The sequence below is a fragment of the Bufo bufo genome, chromosome 4, assembly GCF_905171765.1.
Source record: "Bufo bufo chromosome 4, aBufBuf1.1, whole genome shotgun sequence".
In the NCBI taxonomy this organism is placed as follows: domain Eukaryota; kingdom Metazoa; phylum Chordata; class Amphibia; order Anura; family Bufonidae; genus Bufo; species Bufo bufo.
The window spans coordinates 482,763,208-482,785,775 of NC_053392.1; the positions used below are offsets into that span (position 1 = coordinate 482,763,208).

General features: G+C 43.9%; 1 long non-coding RNA gene across 1 annotated transcript; it reads left to right on the forward strand.

Annotated features, from left to right (window-relative positions):
* The first annotated feature begins 4,092 nt into the window (after positions 1 to 4,092).
* Positions 4,093 to 18,319, forward strand: LOC120997435. Its single transcript, XR_005778172.1, has 3 exons — positions 4,093 to 4,221; positions 11,313 to 11,314; positions 18,310 to 18,319. It is a non-coding gene; the product is annotated as an uncharacterized LOC120997435 (long non-coding RNA).
* Positions 18,320 to 22,568: the final 4,249 nt, after the last annotated feature.

The window sequence follows — 22,568 nt, forward strand, 5'->3', positions numbered from 1 at the left end:
ACCAGAACCACAACAGCTAAACGTAGTAGTTCTGGTGGCTATAGCATGTCTCTGCAAGCTTTTTAATGTAAACACTGCCTTTTCAGAAAAAAAGGCAGTATTTACATTACTGCCAAGGAACACCTCTAGTGCTCACTCATCAGATGGCCACTAGAGGTATTTCCTAGTCCAGTGTTGCACAACGTGGAGGGCGTTATTGCATGCTAGGGTGTGAGAAGGCGGGATCCAGAGGGCCCAAGTAAATTCTTGCCCAGGGTCCAATCAATATTAAAGACGGCCCTGGCCATAGGCACTAATCAGTCATACACACAACCATATAGGCTGTGCTCTATTGTAATATCACTTCTTCCAGTGGAAGGATTGGACAGGTTGGCTTTCACCAGTCTGCATCACCACATTGTCAGATCTTCATGACTGTAATATGATGAGGAAAAAAGGATTGGGCATTTATATGATATATTACAGTACAAGCAAAGTGTACTTGGCATTTTACTTTTATGCTGTTCATCATGCAGGTTAAATAAAATAACCTGGCTTTGACAATTATATGTATTTTTTTTATATTTTCATCTCTACAAATTAAAGTAACATGTAAGGGAAAAACACAATTTTGTAGTGTTTCCATGTTTTTCACATTTTGTTTAAGCACCACTAGAGGACTTGAACTTATTACAGACTGATCACTAGAATAATACACTGCAATATTCTGACTTCTCTGCTGTAACTGTTGACTAGTTATGTTTGTATATGGCTCTATACTAAGGTTACTTTCACACTAGTGTTTTTGCTGGATCCAGCAGGGTCCAGCAAAAACGCTTCCGTTACTGATAAAACAACCATCTGTTATGAACGGATCCGGTTGAATTATCTTTAACATAACCAAGGCGGATCCGTCATGAACTCTATTGAAAGTCAATGGGGGACGGATCTGTTTTCTATTGTGTCAGATAGTGTCAGTGTTAAATGGATCCGTTCCCATTGACTTGTATTGTGAGTCATGACGGATCTGTCTTGCTCTGCATCCCATGACGGAAATCAAACGGCAGCATGCTGCGGTTTGCTCTCCGGTATGAGAACAGAACGGAAAGCGCTTTGGAGCATTCTGTTCTGTTCAGTTACGTTTTGTCCCCATTGACAATGAATGCGGACAAAACTGAAGAGTTTTTTTTCCGGTATTGAGACTTTGTGACCAATCTCAATACCAGAAAATATTAACGCTAGTGTGAAAGTAACCTAATATAGCTTTTGTTGAAATTCTGTACCATTTTCTATATTTAATAAGGTATGAGTGATATGTCTGTTCACATGACCCTCCATCATCGTCCATCTTATGGACAGGACCTTTGCCACCAAGGGGACATGACTTATGAAATATAGCAAACGGCAAATAATATTAATAAGTGCCATATAGTCATCTTACATACACATTGGTCACAAGTAGCTGGAAAGTGACCAAGCCGTTTTAGCAGGGCCATGGCTGTATATTATACTTGCTGCTATCTCAATCAGCAGGACAAGTTTGCTCATTCTAAGGCTATTTTCACACTTGCGGCAGAGTGATCCGCCGATCTGCCACTGACTGAAAGCATTTGGACGGATCCGTCTCACAAATGCATTGCAAGGACGGATCCGTCTCTCCGCTTGTCATGCGGACAGACGGATCCGTCTTGTACATTTTTTCACATTTTTACCGGTCTGCGCATGCGCAGGCCGGAAGGACGGATCCGGCATTCCGGTATTCTGAATGGAAGGACGGATCCGGCGCTAATACATTCCTATGGGAAAAAATGCCGGATCCGGCATTCAGGCCAGTCTTCAGTTTTTTTCGCCGGAGAGAAAACCGTAGCATGCTGCGGTTTTCTCTTTTGCCTGATCAGTCAAAACAACTGAACTGAAGACATCCTGATGCAAACTGAACGGATTACTCTCCATTCAGAATGCATGGGGATAAAACTGATCAGTTCTTTTCCGGTATAGAGCCCCTGTGACGAAACTCTATGCCGGAAAAGAAAAACGCAAGTGTGAAAGTACCCTTATCTGGCAACTGACTGCTGCTCAGGATGACCATACTCCTCCAGTTAGGCCTCTTTCACACTTGCGTTGTCCGGATCCGTCGTGCACTCCGTTTGCCGGAGGTGCTCGACGGATCCGTAACAATGCAAGTGAACTGAAAGCATTTGAAGACGAATCGGTCTTCAAAATGCGTTCAGTGTTACTATGGCACCCAGGACGCTATTAAAGTCCTGGTTGCCATAGTAGTAGTGGGGAGCGGGGGAGCGGTATACTTACAGTCCGTGCGGCTCCCGGGGCGCTCCAGAATGACGTCAGAGCGCCCCATGCGCATGGATGACATGATCCATGCGATCACGTCATCCATGCGATCACGTCATCCATGAGCGTGGGGCGCCCTGACGTCACTCTGAAGCGCCCCGGGAGCCGCACGGACGGTAAGTATACTGCTCCTCCGCTCCCCACTACACTTTACCATGGCAACCAGGACTTTAGCGTCCTGGAAGCCATGGTAACCATTCAGAAAAAGCTAAACGTCGGATCCGGTAATGCGCCGAAACAACGTTTAGCTTAAGGCCGCGGTCCGGATTAATGCCTTTCAATGGGCATTAATTCCGGATCCGGCCTTGCGGCAAGTCTTCAGGATTTTTGGCCGGAGCAAAAAGCGCAGCATGCTGCGGTATTTTCTCCGGCCAAAAAACTTTCCGGTCCGGAACTGAAGACATCCTGATGCATCCTGAACGGATTTCTCTCGATTCAGAATGCATGGGGATAATCCTGATCAGGATTCTTCCGGCATAGAGCCCCGACGACGGAACTCTATGCCGGAACAGAACAACGCAAGTGTGAAAGAGCGAAGTATGAACTTTTCTCCTAGTGAAAAATACAGATCCAGATTTATTGCAGATCCCACCATGTTGCCAAATCAATTCTGTGCAAACACAGGAAATATCATTTGCAAACCTATTGCTTTTGTAATTTAATTTTTGTTACAAAAATGCTCCATTTGAGAGATATTCTTTTTACTTCATTATAAACGCTCCCCCTGGTGTTTATTTTGTTCATATGAGGTGGTCAGAAAGGACACAGCCCCTTAGAAAGGACACAGCCCCTTAGAAAGGACATAGCCCCTGAGAAAGGTCACTCCCCCTTGAGCCACCAGCCTGAAGAAAATTTTGCAGAACAATTGGGTTCTGAATCCATATTAGGCACAGGGCTAGTTCTAGCTCTGTTAGAAAGGCATTTTTATGTACTGTATTACATCTGATTTTCATTTTTTACATCAACCATGGCATAATCTCTTTACGTTTTTGTGCATGCTTTTAGACTAGGCAGGTTCCTCCTGGTAAGATGTTTGCCCTTACCCTGGTGTAGTTTCCTCCTGCTCACTTAACCCATATGCTGATCATAGCACTTTAGCCAATTAGATGTATTTCAACAGAGAGAGAAAAAGAAACTGCAGCTGCATCCCTTTCCTCCAGCTGTACTGCTTTCCATATTATAGGATATGGGATTTCGGATAATGAGATTTCTAAACTTTTACAGAGCGTCTACAGGCAAGTAAAAGAGAATTATAGGCTTCTAAAAGGAGAGTAATATTCCACTTTTCTCTATAAAGATACACGCGTGTTGGTATCCACAATGGTCACTGAAATAACTTGAAACTGACAAAAGTAATAATAAATAAAAATTCACTGAAAATCAACTAATAAAAATCAGACCTTGCTTTTGAATTGTGGTTCAACAGAATACTTTATCAAACAAACTAATGATACTGTCCTGGACAAAATGATGGTACTCTTTACTTAATATTTTGTTGGACAACCTTTTGAGACAATCACTGCAATCAAGGGATTTCTGTATTTCAGGTATTTTGGTCCACTCATTGTGAACAAACTGCTCCAGTTGTCTCAGGTTTGATGGGCACCTTCTCGAGACTGCATGTTTCAGCAGCTTCTACAGATGTTCAATAGGATTTAGATCAGGGCTCATTAAGGCCACTTCAGAATAGTCCAATGCTTTGCGCTTGGATGTTTGTAGCTGATTTTTTTTGGGCCATTATCCTGTTGGAGAACCCATCACCTGCGACCAAGCTTTCTGACACTGGGCAGCACATTGCACTCCAGAATGCCTTGATAGTCTTGAGATTTTATTGTACCCTGCACAGATTCAAGACACCCTGTGCCAGATGCAGCAAATCAGCCCCAAAACGTCACTGTTTCACAGTCCATATTTCACTCTAGATACAATGGGGGAGATTTATCTGGTGTAAAGTAGAACTGCAAATAGCAGCCAATCAGATTCTACCTTTTATTTTCCACTACCTTTTATTGGTTGCTATGGGCAAGTAAGCCAGTTCTACTTTATACCAGTTTGATAAATCTCCCACAATGTTCTTTTCTTTGTATGCTTTATTTTTGCTTCTGTGGACATAGACCTGATGTGACTTGCCATAAAGCTCTAGTTTTCTCTCATCTATATAAAGGACATTCTACCAGAAGCTTTGTGGCTTATCACTGTGCATTTTGGGAAATTCCAGTCTCAAGTTTTTATGATTTGCTTTCAACAGTGGTTTCCTCCTCAGTCTTCTTCCATTAAGTCCACTTTGGTTAAGATATCAACACTGATGTACCTTGATCTTGGAGTTAACCCTAATCTCTTTGGAAGTTGTTTTGGGGTCTTTGGTTACCATTCGTATTGTTAGTCTCTTCTGCTTGTTATAATTTTTCCTCTGGCCGCTGATTCAAGGGAGGTTGGCTACAGTCCCGTAAACCTTAAACTTCTGAATAATATGTGCAACTGTAGTAACCGGAACATCAAGCTGTTTGGAGATGGTCCAATAGCCTTTACCTTTAACATGTTTGTCTATAATTTTCTTTCTAATCTCCTGAGACAACTCTCTCCTTAGCTTTCTTTGCTCCATGTTCAGTGTGGTACCCAACATGATACAAAAAAAAAACAGTGACTACTTTTCACCCTTTAAATAGGCAGACTGACTGATTATAAGTTTGAAGACACCTGTGATGCTAATTACAGGACACACCTTATTTTAACATACCCTATGGTCAAATTATTCTTAATCTTTTCTAGGGGTACCTTAATTTTTGTTCAACAAAATAATTTTGGTTCAACAAAATAATTTTAAAAAACAAAATTTCAAATCAATGTCTGATTTTTATTAGTTGATTTTCAGTAAATTTTTATTTATCGTTGTTTTTGCAGTTTTCAAGTATTTCAGTCACCATTGTGGGTTTTCTTTCTTTAACAGAAGGGTACCAACAACTTTGTCCCCATGTGTATATTAAAAAGCTTCATGTATTTATTTTAACTACATTAAAAATGTGTTCTTTTCACTTTTTATATGAACCCAATGTCACAGTCTCTAACCTGACAGGTGTCAGAAGATCTAAGAGACTGGCTGCACATGATGTGATCTGACAGCCTCTTTTGTTTTACTGGTTTCAGTGTGGGAGCTGGTAATGACCACACCTCTTGTCTCAGGTGTAGCTTAGAGGTTATTGCAACTCCCCTATTTAGTCTGGCTTCACCCATCATGCTATGCGGTTGATAGCTTCAGTTTGGTATTGGAAGTGCTGGTGTATGGTCCTCTTCTGAGTTCCTGCTCGTCCATTTACTTCAGAAGTTAAGTGTTACTTCCCCTTTATATTTTGTTGCTTCCCCTCTGTCTTTTGTTACTAAGCCTCAGGGAGACGCTTGTTTCTTCATATTGGAAGGAACAGGCCATCTCAAGCCCAGACACTACTCTAGGGAAATTCAGGGTTTCCAGGGTCTCAGATTCCAGTGTATGAACATTCCTACCCTCAAGGTCCGTTCATACGGATAGGAGTCAGGGCTAGGATTAGGGTTTCCATAGGAGGTGTCCGTTTCCCTTTCCCTAGCTTAGAGGCCTAGTTCCTTTTCCCTTCCCTCTTGTTATCGGTGTGGTGTTTCCAACCACATCACTACGGGACACCCAATTATAAAATATATTAGAAATGTATAGCTAAGATAGTTATATTTATATGTATAATTAGTTTTATGCTTTCTGCTTTATGTATGACTTTCAGAGTGAAATTCTAAACAATGTACAAAGTACCTCCTAATAGAGATGCTTTAAATGGTCCATTGCTTGTTTTAACAGAAATAATATACGTATACTGTTATCTGTATTCTCAGTTATGAAATAAATGCTTACATGGATTAAGTGGTAAATCATTGCACAATACAAAGAAAGAAGGACTCAGAGGACGTTTAGATTCCAGTATTTCTGTAACTTCTTTACTAGCTCAAAATCATGTGAGAATTACTTAGGGATTTAAAATATGCTTACCATCAGTTGGCACCATTGAACCTCTTATTTTAAACCTGGCAACTTAACGTCATCGGCAAACTCTTAAAATATTCCCAAGAGTGCTTGTTAAACAGGGCAACACAGTGCTAGCCAAGAGGGATTTAATTATCAAAAATAAAAGTACCATAAATGTTGGAACACAGACATACTGGATGAGCTATGTGTGTGGTACTCAAGATTGGAGTTTGTACCCTGACATTGGCAATGCCCTGCAAAACTTTGGCTCAGACCACTTCAGTGCTGAATTAGTCCAAAAGAAAGTAAGAAGCATAGTGAAGTCAGAGCAATGCAATTTAAACATTTCTGCCACTAATCCCCATGGAGAGAGGAAACAAAACACTGTGGTCTTATCCGTTAGTGGATTAATTTGTTATCACTTACACTTTGGATCAGTATGTGCAACATAAGCATTAAAAACAGATCGAGCCTTTGAGCTTAATTGCTGTATGCTAGTGCTTTATTTTTTCTACTTGTAGAATTTCTGCAGCCTATTGCAAAACTTGGCAGAAAATACCCTGTGGCAGCAGTTTTATTCAAATAAATGAAAATGTAAAATATATGCGGAATACACTGAATGGTAGTCTGGCTACTGAAAAAAAGTGTGTGACCATTAGTATGACTAATAAATAATATATATTTATATAGCCATATTTGTGGGACCATATCCATATGATACAGGGGTTTCAGGTTCTGCAGCCCTAATACAATGTGTCATTACAAACTGACCTATTGCTTAAATCAAGTTTTTGTTAAAGATATTTTTAAGGATCTTTTAAATTTAAAGTCACTATCTATATTTTAAAAAATCTTCAAATCTTGCAGTTTTCACATTGGTATCTAAGCCTCACTGAAAACTGACACATTGTTCTGTAGAGATAACTTTTCAGCAGTATTCTTATTATTATCACAAGCATGATTAAAATAAAAAAATAACACCTACATATATTAATTAGAAGTTCAGTGATGGCGACATCAACACCCCCTCCCTGGACAAAAACAGTTGCACAGGTCACAGAACATGCTTAGAGCACATTCCCAATGAATATTTGAAACATTTCCAGTCTACAGTCCATGTGGCTGCTGTAATGCAAATAGCTGAATACTAAATACTAATGCAGCTCAGGCAAGATGGCTTCCCCATAATCATTTACAGAAAAAAATCCACAATCAGAAAATAACAGATTTGAAAAAAATAATCAGTTACTGGTTTTAAAGGGAACCTATCACCATGAAAATGCAATGTGAGCTACAGGCACCATGTTATAGAGCAGGAGATGCTGAGCAAATTCCTACTCATTCTGGGCTTTGAAGTCAAGGAGGCGGTCCTATCAGTGATTGACAGCTATCTCTGTATGCACAGTCATAGACGGAAGGAAGTCACTGATAAGACCTCCTCCTTGACTTCAAAGCCCAGAACTAGCAGGAATTTAAATAAATGAAATACAAGTGTTACTGAATCTTTCTCCAAAAAAATATATACAATATTAATCTGCTCAGCTCCTCCTGCTCTATAACATGCTGCTTGCAGCTCAGACACCATGTTCAACTTGACAGGCTCTCTTTAGAAACCTACATGTATGATGAGTGTTGCTGGGCTTTAAATCCTGCGAAGTCCTGGGACAGCCAGGGATCCAGAGGAGAAGACAGATAGGATTTATTACTAGAGATGAGCGAAGTTTTGAAAAATTTAATTTGGCTGCTTCTCCTAATTTTACCAAAAAATTTGCTTAATGACGAGTTACTTTGTCATGATGCGTATTTCTTTGTAAGTAGCAAATGCAATGATGGGGAACAGCAATTGAATGGCCACCCCCCATCGTTGAACCTCCTCAGATGCCGCGTTTATCGCTGATTGCGTCATCTGAGATGAATATTAAGGCCTTTCATTTAAGTGGCCGCCGTGGCTATCTTGCTTGAAGATCCAGCGCGAAATGAGCACTATGGAATAGAGGAAGTGTCAAATTGATCGCCAGGTGTCTCTGGGCTTAGCAGATCCAGATCAGCTCAGCCAATGAGTATGGGGATGCCTATTTCCTGTAACTGGGGGTCCTATGGATGACTCAGTTACAGTGGACAGGCCACATTTTGTACTAAATATATATAAACAATTTTAAAAATTTAACATAAAATACAAATGAAAACCAAAAACACAACCAAAACCATCACCATAACAGCCCAGCCCAGTCCACACAAGACTATACATATAATACTGTATATCAAAATGACCTACACAAATTGGGGAACCCATTTTAATAATTTCTTTTGGTGTCAACTTGCAAATTTAAAAAAAATAAGGAACTACAACAGTTTTCCCCATATAAAAGAATATTTTTTTTTCTAAAAATGTATTAATAAACAGCCCTATGTGTCATGAATAGCTCTAAAATTATTTTGGTAGTTTAACAAATAAAGAAAGGTTGTTATACCATCATATGTACTAAATCACAAAAAGTGTCTAGTTCGTTAGAAGGGGTTTCCAGGATTTGATCACTTTTAGCCTGCTCCCTGCCATTCTGATCTTGCACCCTGGCTTGGGGACACGCGGTCGCTAAAGCCAGTCATTGGTGCAGCGCATGTGATCCCCCCCGTTCCCCGCTAGAAGTAAACAATCTGAAGTCCAGAAGATTGCTGAACGGAGGCAGGGCACAGGACTGGAGCGGTGGGGAGCAGACGAGTATGATTCTTTCATTAGTTTAAACGCTATACAGAGACTAAATAAAAATCAACTGAATCCTGGAAAATCCCTATAAGGGGTTATTAAAAAAATTGCTTTTAAAAAGTGGGATTGTGTCATTTGTCAATGCCTAAAGCCAATCAGTTTGGTTCTGACAAATTATGACTTGTTTGTAATCATTTTATATTGTTGCTTATCCCAATATAACATGGACAACTCAACAAAGGTAGACTACAATGCTTGAAAGTTAGTCATTCTGGAAAAGAACAACTTTTAAGGGTACTGCCACACATAGCTATGCAATGGCATGCAAAAGTTTGAGCACCCCTGGTCAAAATTACTGTTATTGTGAACAGTTAAGTAAGTTGAAGATTAAATGATCTTCAAAAGGCGTAAAGTTAAAGATGACACATTCCCTTTGTATCAAACAAAAAACTGCATTTTTATCTTTGACATTTTCAAAATAACAAGGAAAAGGGCCCGAAGCAAAAGTTTGCAAGTATCACAGCTTGTAAAAGCTTTTTGTGGCCTGCCAAGAGTCTTTCAATTTTTGTTTGATTTTCATTCTTTCTTGCAAAAGTCTTCAAGTTCTGTAAGATTTCTGGTCCATCGTGCAGGCACTGCTCTTTTGAGGTCAATCCACAGATTTTCAATGATATTCAGTTCAGGGGATAGTGAGGGCCATGGTAAAACCTTCAGCTTACACCTTTTGAGGTAGTCTATTGAGTATTTTTCGGTATGTTTAGGATCATTATCCATTTATAGAAGCCATTCACTTTTTAACTTCAGCTTTTTTTTACAGTTGGTAACATAGTAACATAGTACATAAGGCCGAAAAAAGACATTTGTCCATCCAGTTCGGCCTGTCATCCTACAAGTTGATCCAGAGGAAGGCAAAAAAACCCTGTGAGGTAGAAGCCAATTTTCCTCACTTTAGGGGAATAAAAAATTCCTTCCCGACTCCAATCAGGCAATCAGAATAACTCCCTGGATCAACGACCCCTCTCTAGTAGCTATAGCCTGTAATATTATTACACTCCAGAAATACATCCAGGCCCCTCTTGAATTCCTTTATTGTACTCACCATCACCACCTCCTCAGGCAGAGAGTTCCATAGTCTCACTGCTCTTACCGTAAAGAACCCTTTTCTATGTTTGTGTACAAACCTTCTTTCCTCCAAACGCAGAGGATGTCCCCTCGTCACAGTCACAGTCCTGGGGATAAATAGATGATGGGATAGATCTCTGTACTGCCCCCTGATATATTTATACATAGTAATTAGATCTCCCCTCAGTCGTCTTTTTTCTAACGTGAATAACCCTAATTTTGATAATCTTTCAGGATACTGTAGTTGCCCCATTCCAGTTATTACTTTAGTTGCCCTCCTCTGGACCCTCTCCAGCTCTGCTATGTCTGCCTTGTTTACAGGAGCCCAGAACTGTACACAGTACTCCATGTGTGGTCTGACCAGTGATTTGTAAAGTAGTAGGAATATGTTCTCATCACGGGCATCTATGCCCCTCTTGATGCAACCCATTATCTTATTGGCCTTGGCAGCCGCTGCCTGACACTGTTTTTTGCAGCTTAGTTTGCTGTTTATTAAAATTCCTAGATCCTTTTCCATGTCAGTGTTACCGAGTGTTTTACCATTTAGTATGTACGGGTGACTTGCATTATTCCTTCCCATGTGCATAACTTTACATTTCTCAGTGTTAAACCTCATCTGCCACTTATCTGCCCAAGCCTCCAATCTATCCAGATCCCTCTGTAGTAGTATACTGTCCTCTTCAGTGTTAATTACTTTACACAGTTTAGTGTCATCTGCGAAAATTGATATTTTACTATGCAAGCCTTCTACAAGATCATTAATAAATATATTGAAGAGAATAGGGCCCAATACTGACCCCTGAGGTACTCCACTAGTGACAGTGACCCAATCTGAGTATGTACCGTTAATAACCACCCTCTGTTTTCTATCATTGAGCCAGTTACTTACCCACTTACAGACGTTTTCTCCGAGTCCGAGCATTCTCATTTTATATACTAACCTTTTATGAGGTACAGTGTCAAATGCTTTGGAGAAGTCCAGATACACGACATCCATTGATTCGCCGCTGTCAAGTCTAGTACTTACCTCCTCATAGAAACTGATTAAATTAGTTTGACATGACCGATCCCTCACGAAGCCATGCTGATATGGCGTTATTTGCTTATTTCCCATAAGATGCTCTAACATAGCATCTCTCAGAAAACCTTCAAACAGTTTACCCACAACAGATGTTAAACTTACCGGCCTATAGTTTCCAGGCTCTGTTTTTGAACCCTTTTTGAATATTGGCACCACATTTGCCATGCGCCAATCCTGTGGGACATTCCCTGTCAGTACAGAGTCCGCAAATATCAGAAATAAGGGTCTGGCTATGACATTACTTAATTCTCTTAGGATACGGGGGTGTATGCCATCCGGTCCTGGCGATTTGTCTATTTTGATTTTTTTAAGTCGCTGTTGTACTTCTTCCTGGGTCAGACAGGACACTTTTAATGGCGAATTTATTTCAGCATTCAGCATTTCATCTGACAGTTTATTTTCCTCAGTGAATACATTGGAGAAAAAAATATTTAACAGCTTTGCTTTCTCTTCGTCGCTCTCTGCGACTCCCCCCTCATTACTCTTTAAAGGGCCGACACCTTCAGATTTATACTTTTTAACATTTATATAATTGAAGAACATTTTAGGGTTAGTTTTACTCTGTTTGGCAATTAATCTCTCGGTCTCTAATTTGGCCGCTTTTATTTGTTTTTTACATGTTCTGTTTTTTTCCTTATAGTTTTTCAGTGCTTCCGTGCTACCCTCCTGTTTTAGGGTTTTATATGCTTTCTTTTTGTCATTTATTGCTTTCTTTACAGTTCTGTTTATCCACATTGGTTTCTTTTTGTTCCTTAACCTTTTATTCCCATACGGTATGTACCTCTCACAATGAGATTTTAGGATGTTTTTAAAGATATCCCATTTTTTGGCTGTATTTTTATTTTTGAGGACTTTGTCCCAGTTAGTTAGGCCTATGTCCTCTCTTAGTTGGCTAAATTTAGCTTTTTTGAAGTTTGGTATTTTTGTTTCTCCCTGTAGAAATGCTCTTTTGAATGATAATTGGAAGGTTATTACTTTATGGTCACTATTTCCCAGGTGTCCCCCAACCTGCACGTCTGTTGTTCTGTCAGGTCTATTGGTTAATATTAAGTCCAGTATGGCCGTCCCTCTAGTCGGGTCCTGAACCAGTTGGGAGAGATAATGGTCTTTGGTTATTGCCAAGAATCTGTTTCCTTTATGAGATATACAAGTTTCAGTTTCCCAGTCTATATCTGGGTAGTTGAAGTCCCCCATAATAACCACCTCATTATGATTTGCCGCCTTGTCTATCTCGTTTAGTAGTAGATTTTCTGTGGACTCTGGTATATTAGGTGGTTTATAGTAGACTCCTATTAGTAATTTATTGTTGTTTTTAGCTCCATGTATCTCTACCCACAGTGACTCCACATGTTCATGTCCCTCACTTATATCTTCACGGAGTGTGGGCTTTAGACAAGATTTTACATAAAGGCAGACCCCTCCACCTCTCCGGTTTTGACGATCCTTTCTGAACAGACTGTAACCTTGTACATTAACTGCCCAGTCATAGCTATCATCCAGCCATGTCTCAGTTATTCCCACTATGTCATAGTCCTCCTCACACATCACTAATTCCAGTTCACCAGTTTTATTAGTCAGACTTCTGGCATTAGTATACATACATATGAGAGGTTTATGTATATTTTTTACCCTACACCTTTCCTTCTGAACTGTTCTTGTCCCTCCTTCCATTTCTCCCCCAGTCCCACTACCTTGCCCCCGGTCTCTATCTGCACTATCTTCCCCTTCTATAGTGTAATTACCCTCCCCCCCAGTCCCTAGTTTAAACACTCCTCCAACCTTCTAGCCATCTTCTTCCCCAACACAGCTGCTCCTTCCCCATTGAGGTGCAGCCCGTCCCTACGATAGAGGCTGTAGCCGACAGCGAAGTCGGCCCAGTTCTCCAGGAACCCAAACCCCTCCATCCTACACCAGTTCTTGAGCCACTTGTTAATTTCCCTAATCTCCCGCTGCCTTTCTTGTGTGGCCCGTGGTACCGGTAGTATTTCGGAAAATACTACCTTTGAGGTCCTTCCCCTAAGCTTTTGCCCTAAATCCCTGAAATCATTTTTAAGGACTCTCCACCTACCCCTAACTTTGTCATTGGTTCCGATATGGACCATGACCGCTGGATCTTCTCCAGCCCCTCCCAGTAATCTGTCAACCCGATCCGCGATATGTCGAACTCTAGCGCCAGGAAGACAGCACACTGTTCGGCGATCACGGTCTTTGTGACAGATTTCCCTATCTGTTCCCCTAATAATTGAGTCTCCCACTACCAGCACCTGTCTGGCCTGCCCTGCTCTCCTGGTCCCCTGCTTACCGGAGCTGACATTCCCCTGACTGGCAGAGGAAGTGTCCGGCTGCGGCAGTGCCGTCCCTGGACTGACATCCCCCTCATCTGCCAAACGTGCAAACTTGTTGGGGTGTGTCAGATCAGGGCTAGCCTCCCTGGCACTCTTCCCTCTACCCCGCTTTCTAAATGTTACCCAGCTAGCTACCTCACTTTCCTCAGCCTCCTCTCTGTCACCCTCTCCCTCATCTACCCCAAAGAGTGCTTGCTCGGTGAGAAGCAAACTTTTTTGCAAATTGTCAATGCCTCTCAGTGTTGCAACTTGCCCATTTAGAGACTCGATTAGCGATTCCAAACGGGTAATTTGCTCACATCTTGAACAAAGAAATTCACCCTGGAACGGCTGTTCCAGGACTGCATACATCATGCAAGATGTGCACTGGACTGCGTTGTCAATTGTGCAACACATACTAAATGGGGATTACACCACAAAAGAAAAAAATACAATACAATGTAGTAATAATATACAGGCTAATTGCAGTCCCCCTCCGAAGTCCCTGAATCTAAAGTCACTTAATCTTAAATCACACACTTACGCAACCACACTTAATCAACCACGCGTCGCGGTCAAACTCTCGTTATATATCTGCTTATATTAATATAAATGCAGCTCAATACACCAGCCTGGTTTGCTTCCCCTCTGGAATCAAAAAGGCTGTGCTGTTCTTACTGCTGAGTTTTTAAAGTCTCCTAATTAGACAGCCACACCCTAATTAAACAGCCACACCCTAATTGCTCACCTGTGCAACCCCTGGAGAAAGAAAAAAAAAAAGTGTTATTACAGCACAAAATACAGTCAAACACAGCCACTTATCAATGTCCACAAATAATTTAGCTCTCAGATACTCCCTCACTTAATCTTAAGTCACACACTTACGCAACCACACTTAATCAACCACGCGTCGCGGTCAAACTCGCGTTATATATCTGCTTATATTAATATAAATGCAGCTCACTGCACCAGCCTGGTTTGCTTCCCCTCTGGAATGTTTGCTTCCAGAATTTGCAGAAATTTTATTGAATCCATTCTTCCCTCTACCCATAAAATGTTCCCCATGCCATTGGCTGAAACACAACCCCAAAGCATGATAGATCCACCCCCATGCTTAATGGTTGAAGAGGTGTTCTTTTTATGAAATTCTGAGCTTTATTCTTCAAACAAACCTTTGCTCATTGTGGCCAAAGAGTTCTATTTTATCCTCATCGGTCCACCACGGGTCTTGTTTCCAAAGTGCATCAGGCTTGTTTGGATGTTCTTGGATCCAAAACCGACCAAAGAACTGAAGTGTTAACTGAGCCTTTCAGGTTAATGTTGGCATCAGGTACAAAGATTTTAACCGTGCAGTTCCCCAAGATTCTACTATAGATTGAACGAGAGCTCTCTTTTTACCCCATCAGCTGATTCCCCATAGATTACTACAGAATGTGTTCACCCCAAAATCAGTAGTATCAGACCGCTATTTCACCCCAATTACAGAATCAAGGATGAATGGATTTACTTATTTATAAAAGAACGTAAACACCCCAAAATCAGTAGTATAAGGCTGCAATTTCACCCCAATTACAGAGTCAAGGAATAATGGAATTACTTTATGTAAAATAACAATGTGAACCTTCCAAAATGAGTTGGATCAGACCGCTATTTCACCCCAATTACAGAATCAAGGATTAACGGAATTACTTATGTATAAAATAATGTGAACAACCTAAAATCAGTAGTATTAGAACGCTTTTTAACCCCAATCAGTGCAGCAAGTTGTAATAGAATAGCTTCTCTATTAGCCAAGCATTACAATGTTAATTTGGCCCCTGCTCTGTCCCTATATTGTGGATAAAGTCTGCTTATTATCTCCCTACACTATCTTAGTGCTGCCCCTGAATGGTTGAAAACTAATATTTTTCAAATAAAGTCTTTTCTAATCACTTTCCCTAGCACTTGTCACACCTGTCCCTATGCTCAGTTCACTGGAAAATGGCAGAGGCCGGACAGGATGAGGCTTTTTATAGGGCTTTGACATCACAGGGGCTGCCTATCCGCTGATTTGCTGGCTGCACGACATTATGGGTGATCCCTCATTTCCGGTCTTCTTACTTTCAGTTTGTAACATGTGAAGTAGCCATTTTAGAAGAAATCTGATTCGTTACCGCTAATCACCAGGAAATTTGTATTTGTGACAAATCACATTTTTCCTGAAATTTAGATCGAATTCCACTTTGTCAACTTTAATTCGCTCTACATTAGAAGTTTTCTTTGATGACTTTTCCATGAAGGCCATATTTATGCATTTTTGCTGAACAGTTGAACAATGTACCACAACTCCAGATTGTGCTAAATCTTCCTGATGGTCTTTTGCAGGTCCTGGTTCTGGTTTGCCTTTCTAGCAATCTTATGAGCAGCTGTCTCTGAAATGTTTCTTAGTCTTCCAGACCTTCTCTTGACTTCCACTGTTCTTGTTAACTGCTAGTTCTTAATTATATTTTAAATTGAGGAAATGGCAACCTGAAACTACCTCAAAAGGTGCAAGCTGAAGATTTTACCATGGCCCTTGCAGTCCCCTAATCTGAACATCATTAAAAACCTGTGGATAGACCTCAAAAGAGCAGTGCATGCACGATGGCCCAGTAATTTCACAGAACTAGAAAACTTTTCCAAGGAAGAATGGATGAAAATCCCTCAAACAAGAATTGAAAGACTCCTGGCTGGCTATAAAAAACATTTTTACAAGCTGTGTGTCACGGAACCATGAACCAGACGTACAACAAGAGATAAATGAAAATAAGAAGGCTTTATTGAAAACGGATGGTGAAACCGAGCAGAGTCTTTGCGAAGCCAGAGGTCAGGAACCAGAAGGGTAGTCAGACGAAGCCAGGATCAGGAACCAGCAGGGTAGTCAGACGAAGCCAGGATCAGGAACCAGCAGGGTAGTCAGACGAAGCCAGGATCAGGAACCAGCAGGGTAGTCAGACGAAGCCAGGATCAGGAACCAGAAGCAGCAGCAGTCTTAGAAGCATGTGAACACAAGAGGACCAAGCAAGGAACTGAAGCCACAGACCTCCTATATATATGAGCTAGGCATCCAGCTCCTCCCAGGGGAAGGAGGAGCCGCAGGGTGGAAGGCTACAAGAAACCCAGACCCCAAGATGGCCGCCAGCACATGTCAAACGAAGGAGAGCAGCAAGCAGGTAAGACCATGACAGTACCTCCCCCTCAAGGGCCCCTCCTCCGCGGAGCACAAAACGGTTTCTGAGGGAAGCGTGCGTGGAAGGCTCGGAGCAAGGCAGGAGCATGGACATCTGCGGAGGGAACCCAGGAACGCTCCTCTGGACCATAACCACGCCAATGGACCAAAAACTGCAACCGACCGCGGACCAGGCGTGAGTCCAGGATATTGCTCACCTCATATTCCTCACGATTGCCCACTTGGACTGGACGAGGCCGAGGAACCGAGGAAGTGAAACGATTACACACCAGTGGCTTCAACAGGGAGACATGAAACACGTTGGAGATCCGCATGCCAGGAGGAAGCGCAAGGGCATAGGCTACCGGGTTTACCCTGCGAAGCACTCGGAAGGGACCAACAAAGCGAGGCGCCAGCTTGGGAGTGGGCACTCGAAGGTTGAGGTTGCGGGTGGACAACCATACACGGTCTCCGACCTGGTAGGAAGGAGCAGGCGCTCGTCTGCGATCAGCCTGGAGTCTCTGGCGCTGCGCAGAGACCTCAAGGGACTTCTGGATCTGTACCCAAGAAGCACGTAGGACGGAAAGGTGATCCTCCACAGACGGAATATCCTGGGGAGAGAATACCTCCGGTAACACGGCAGGTTGGAGCCCATAATTGGCCATGAAGGGAGACGTCCCAGAGGAAGAGTTCACCGCCGTGTTCCTGGCAAACTCAGCCCAAGGCAGGAGGTCAACCCAATTGTCTTGGTGATCGGAGACATAGCAACGAAGGAATTGCTCCAAGGCCTGATTGGATCGTTCTGCGGCCCCATTGGACTGAGGGTGGTAGGCCGAGGAGAAGGAGAGATGAATCCCCAACTGGGAGCAAAAGGCGCGCCAGAACCTGGACACAAACTGACTCCCCCGATCCGACACAATCTCCTTAGGCAAACCGTGCAACCGGAAGACCTCCCTGGCAAAAATCGTGGCCAACTCTTGTGCAGAGGGTAACTTCTTGAGAGGAACACAGTGGCACATTTTGGAAAACCGATCCACAATCATGAGAATGACCGTATGGCCTCGGGATGCAGGGAGGTCCACAATGAAATCCATCCCCAGGTGTGACCATGGGCGCTCCCCGGTGGCTATGGGTTGCAGAAGGCCCAACGGAAGGTGCCGAGGGGACTTACTCTGGGCACAAACGGAGCATGCCGCTACATATGCGGCGATGTCGGAACGTAGGGAAGGCCACCAGAACAGACGTGAAACAGCCCAGGACAGCTGATTCTTTCCAGGATGCCCCGCGGTCTTGGAGTTATGGTAGGTTCGCAACAACCGAGTGCGCAACTCCTCAGGCACAAAACATCTGCCGTTGGGTCTCCCAGAGGGAGCACCAGATTGAGCCGCCAAAATCTGCTCACCCAGGGGAGAGGTCAGGCTGGTGCGAATGGCGGCCAGGATCTGATTCGGAGGTATGACCGAAGTCGGAATCGACTCCTCCCTGGACAGCTCGGAGTACTGCCGTGATAAGGCATCCGCCCTGATGTTCTTGGAACCGGGTAGGTAGGAGACCACGTAATTAAAACGTGACAAGAACAGAGCCCATCTGGCCTGACGTGGTGTCAATCTCTTGGCCTCAGAAAGGTAGGTCAGATTCTTGTGGTCCGTCAGGATGAGAACCGGAACCACCGAACCCTCGAGCAAGTGCCTCCATTCTTTGAGGGCCTGCACGATGGCCAATAACTCCCTGTCACCAATCTGATAGTTGCACTCCGCGGAAGACAGTTTCCGGGAGTAAAACCCACAAGGAAGCAGAGGACCCTCTGGTGTTCTACGCTGAGACAGAAGGGCGCCTACTCCCGTCTCAGACGCGTCCACCTCGAGGACAAAGGGCAACCCAGGGTTGGGATGCGACAGAATCGGAGCCGACACAAAGGCGGACTTTAGGGCCTCAAAAGCTCGGATGGCCTCGAGCGGCCAGACCTGGGAATTACTGCCCTTCCTGGTCAGATCCGTGAGAGGCTTGGCCAGCATGGAAAAGTCCCTGATGAACTTCCGATAATAATTGGCGAAGCCCAAAAAGCGCTGCAGGGAACGAAGACCACTGTGCTGGGGCCACTGTAAGACAGCCGAAACCTTCTCAGGATCCATGGAGAACCCCTCAGCGGAAATGATGTAACCTAAGAAGGTTACCTGGGATCGGTGAAATTCGCATTTCTCAAGCTTACCGAACAGCTTGTTCTCTCGTAACCGTTGCAACACTCGTCTGACATCCAGAATGTGGGCCTCCATGGATTCAGAATATACCAAGATGTCATCCAAATAGACTACCACACACTGCTGCAACAGGTCACGGAAAACATCGTTGATGAATTCCTGAAAGACTGCGGGCGCATTGCACAACCCAAAGGGCATAACCAAGGATTCGTAATGACCGGTCCTGGTGTTAAACGCGGTCTTCCACTCATCGCCCGCCTTGATCCTTACCAGGTTATACGCCGCCCTCAGGTCGAGTTTGGTAAAGACCGTGGCCCCTTTAAGGCGATCGAACAGCTCGGAAATCAAGGGTATCGGGTAAGCGTTCTTGATCGTGATGCGATTGAGACCCCTGTAATCGATGCAAGGCCTCAACTCACCGCCCTTCTTTTTCACAAAGAAAAATCCAGCCCCTGCCGGGGACGAAGATTTGCGAATGTGTCCGCGTGAAAGCGCCTCCCTCACGTACTCCTCCATGGCCTCATTCTCCGCTACCGACAGTGGATAGACTTTGCCACGAGGAGGAACGGCACCAGATTGTAACTCTATGGCACAATCGTATGGGCGGTGCGGAGGTAGGGCAACCGCGCGCACCTTATCGAATACATCCCGGTACTCCTCGTATTCAGGAGGCAACAGAGAGTCCGAGGAAGTACACAGCAACTTGACAGACCCATGGATGCAACTAGCCCCACACTGCGGTGACCACGAGAGGATCTCGACCGATCTCCAATCGAAAGTCGGATTATGCTTCTGGAGCCAGGGGTACCCCAAGACCACCGAGTAGTGTGGAGACGAAATAACCTGGAGGCAGACCGACTCTCTGTGAACGGCACCAATGGCTATCCCCACTGGAAGGGTCTCATGAGTCACGTGTGGCGGCAGAAGGGGTCTGCCGTCTATCGCCTCAAGAGCCAGTGGGGAACCTCGAGCCTGCAGAGGAATGGAATTGGCGGCAGCGAACACACTATCAATGAACAAACCACCAGCACCAGAGTCCACCAACGCCTGGGTCGTCACCGAGCCCCCGACCCAGGAGAGGACAACAGTGATCAGTGGTTTGTCAACACGGGAAACCGGGGACGAGGAGACTCCACCCAAGATCTGCCCCCGACAGGATCTCAGGGTACGATTGTTTCCCGGACGGTTCGGACATGCCAACCGAAAATGCCCACCGAGACCACAGTACATGCATCGGCCCTCGCGTCTCCGGAGTGCCCTCTCCCCCTCGGACAGGCGAGCAAACCCCAGCTGCATGGGTTCACCCCCAGACAAGTCATCCCCAGGAGGCGTGGGAGGAGAGGGAGGCACGGGTGGGACAGCAAACGTAGGCACCAATCTGTTAGAAGACCTCCGCAGGTTCTCCTTAAAGGAAGGTCTCTCCCTGAGTCTGGTGTCAATCAAAATCAGGAAAGAAATAAGAGACTCGAGCTCAACTGGTAGGTCCTTAGCTGCAACCTCATCCTTCAAGGCATCCGAGAGACCATGAGAGAAAGCAGCGACCAGAGCCTCATTATTCCAGCCCACCTCTGCTGCCAGGGTACGAAACTCAATGGCGTATTCAGCTACGGATCGTGAACCCTGTCTGATGGACATAAGGAGCTTCGCAGCAGAGGCAGCACGAGCCGGCACATCGAATACCTTCCGAAGAGAAGCAACAAAACCGGAAAACTCGGCAACCACCGGATTGTTGTTCTCCCATAAAGGGCTGGCCCAGGCCAAGGCCTTGTCCGAGAGCAGCGAGATCAAGAAGCCCACCTTTGATCTCTCAGTAGGAAAGGCATGTGGCAGCAACTCGAAATAAATGCCCACCTGGTTAAGGAAACCTCGGCACTGAGTTGGCTCTCCCCCAAAGCGCTGTGGAAGAGGGGCAGAACCGGTCATACCCCGACACACCGCAGGCGCAACAACAGGTGTCGGGGTAGACTCTGGCGCAACAACCGGAGCGGCAGTAGGAGCGAGCCCAGGAGCGACAACCGACCCATCGGCAACGGGAGCGAAATGAGCCGTGCGTTCAAGCAGGGTTTGCAACGCCACAGCGAACCGACCCAACAGGTGATCCTGCTGATCAAGTCTGGCAACCAGCGTGGGTAGCGAGGATGGCCCTGTACCGTCAGAATTCATGGCTTGGTCCTAATGTCACGGAACCATGAACCAGACGTACAACAAGAGATAAATGAAAATAAGAAGGCTTTATTGAAAACGGATGGTGAAACCGAGCAGAGTCTTTGCGAAGCCAGAGGTCAGGAACCAGAAGGGTAGTCAGACGAAGCCAGGATCAGGAACCAGCAGGGTAGTCAGACGAAGCCAGGATCAGGAACCAGCAGGGTAGTCAGACGAAGCCAGGATCAGGAACCAGCAGGGTAGTCAGACGAAGCCAGGATCAGGAACCAGAAGCAGCAGCAGTCTTAGAAGCATGTGAACACAAGAGGACCAAGCAAGGAACTGAAGCCACAGACCTCCTATATATATGAGCTAGGCATCCAGCTCCTCCCAGGGGAAGGAGGAGCCGCAGGGTGGAAGGCTACAAGAAACCCAGACCCCAAGATGGCCGCCAGCACATGTCAAACGAAGGAGAGCAGCAAGCAGGTAAGACCATGACACTGTGATACTTGCCAAAGCGGGTCCTACTAGGTATTAACCATGCAGGGTGCCCAAAGTTTTACTTCGGACTCTTTTTCATTTTTGTTATTTTGAAAATGTAAAAGATTAAAATAAGTAATAGTTTTTTGCTTAAAATACATTGTGTTTTTGTTTTGCAATAAAAATCACTTTTGTGTAGTGTTTTATGATAGTTTACTGACCTTTTATGTACCTTTGTGTGTTTTTTTAAATCATGGCATGCTCTGGATGTGGTGTTTTTTCAGGCATTTTCCCTAAGACTTCTCTATATAAAATAAAAACATCTGAAAAAATTTTATATGTTTAAAATAAAGCCACCATCATAAAAAGTTAGTAAAACAGTTATGAATTACGTATTATTTTATACAAACCAGAAGCAAGTCATCAGAAAAAATGTAGTGTGACATCACCTTGAGGGTACATGCACACGTTCAGGATTCATGTGCGGAGAATCCGCACTGAAATCCGCAGGTGTTCGCAGGCAAATCTGTGCGGTCAATCCGCATTAATTGGTGCGGATTTGCATACGGATTTGCGTGCGGATTTGGTGCGGATTTGGTGCGGATTTTCCGCATGCGGATTTCACTAAGTGAATGAAGAAAATCCGGTCAGGAAAAAAAATATTAATTGACATGTCGCGGATTTTAAAATCCCCACCGCAGGTCAAAATCCGCGCAGAAAAAATCTGCATCGTGTGCATTGAGAATTTCAAATTCTCATAGAATACAATGGACATGACCTACGGTGCGGATTTTCCGCACGCAAATCCGCACGCAATCCTGATCGTGTGCAGGGGGCCTAAGAGTGATTTTACACCAAGTTTTTTTTTTAAATGCTGCTTTTGTAACAGCTTTTTTTTTTTTTTACAAAAATGTTACATGCTGCCAATTTAAGACGGTTCCCTAGTATTTATTTTTTGCTACTTTAGTGTTCTTTTTTAATTGCAGCAAGCACTAAGTGTTGCAGTTTTTTCTG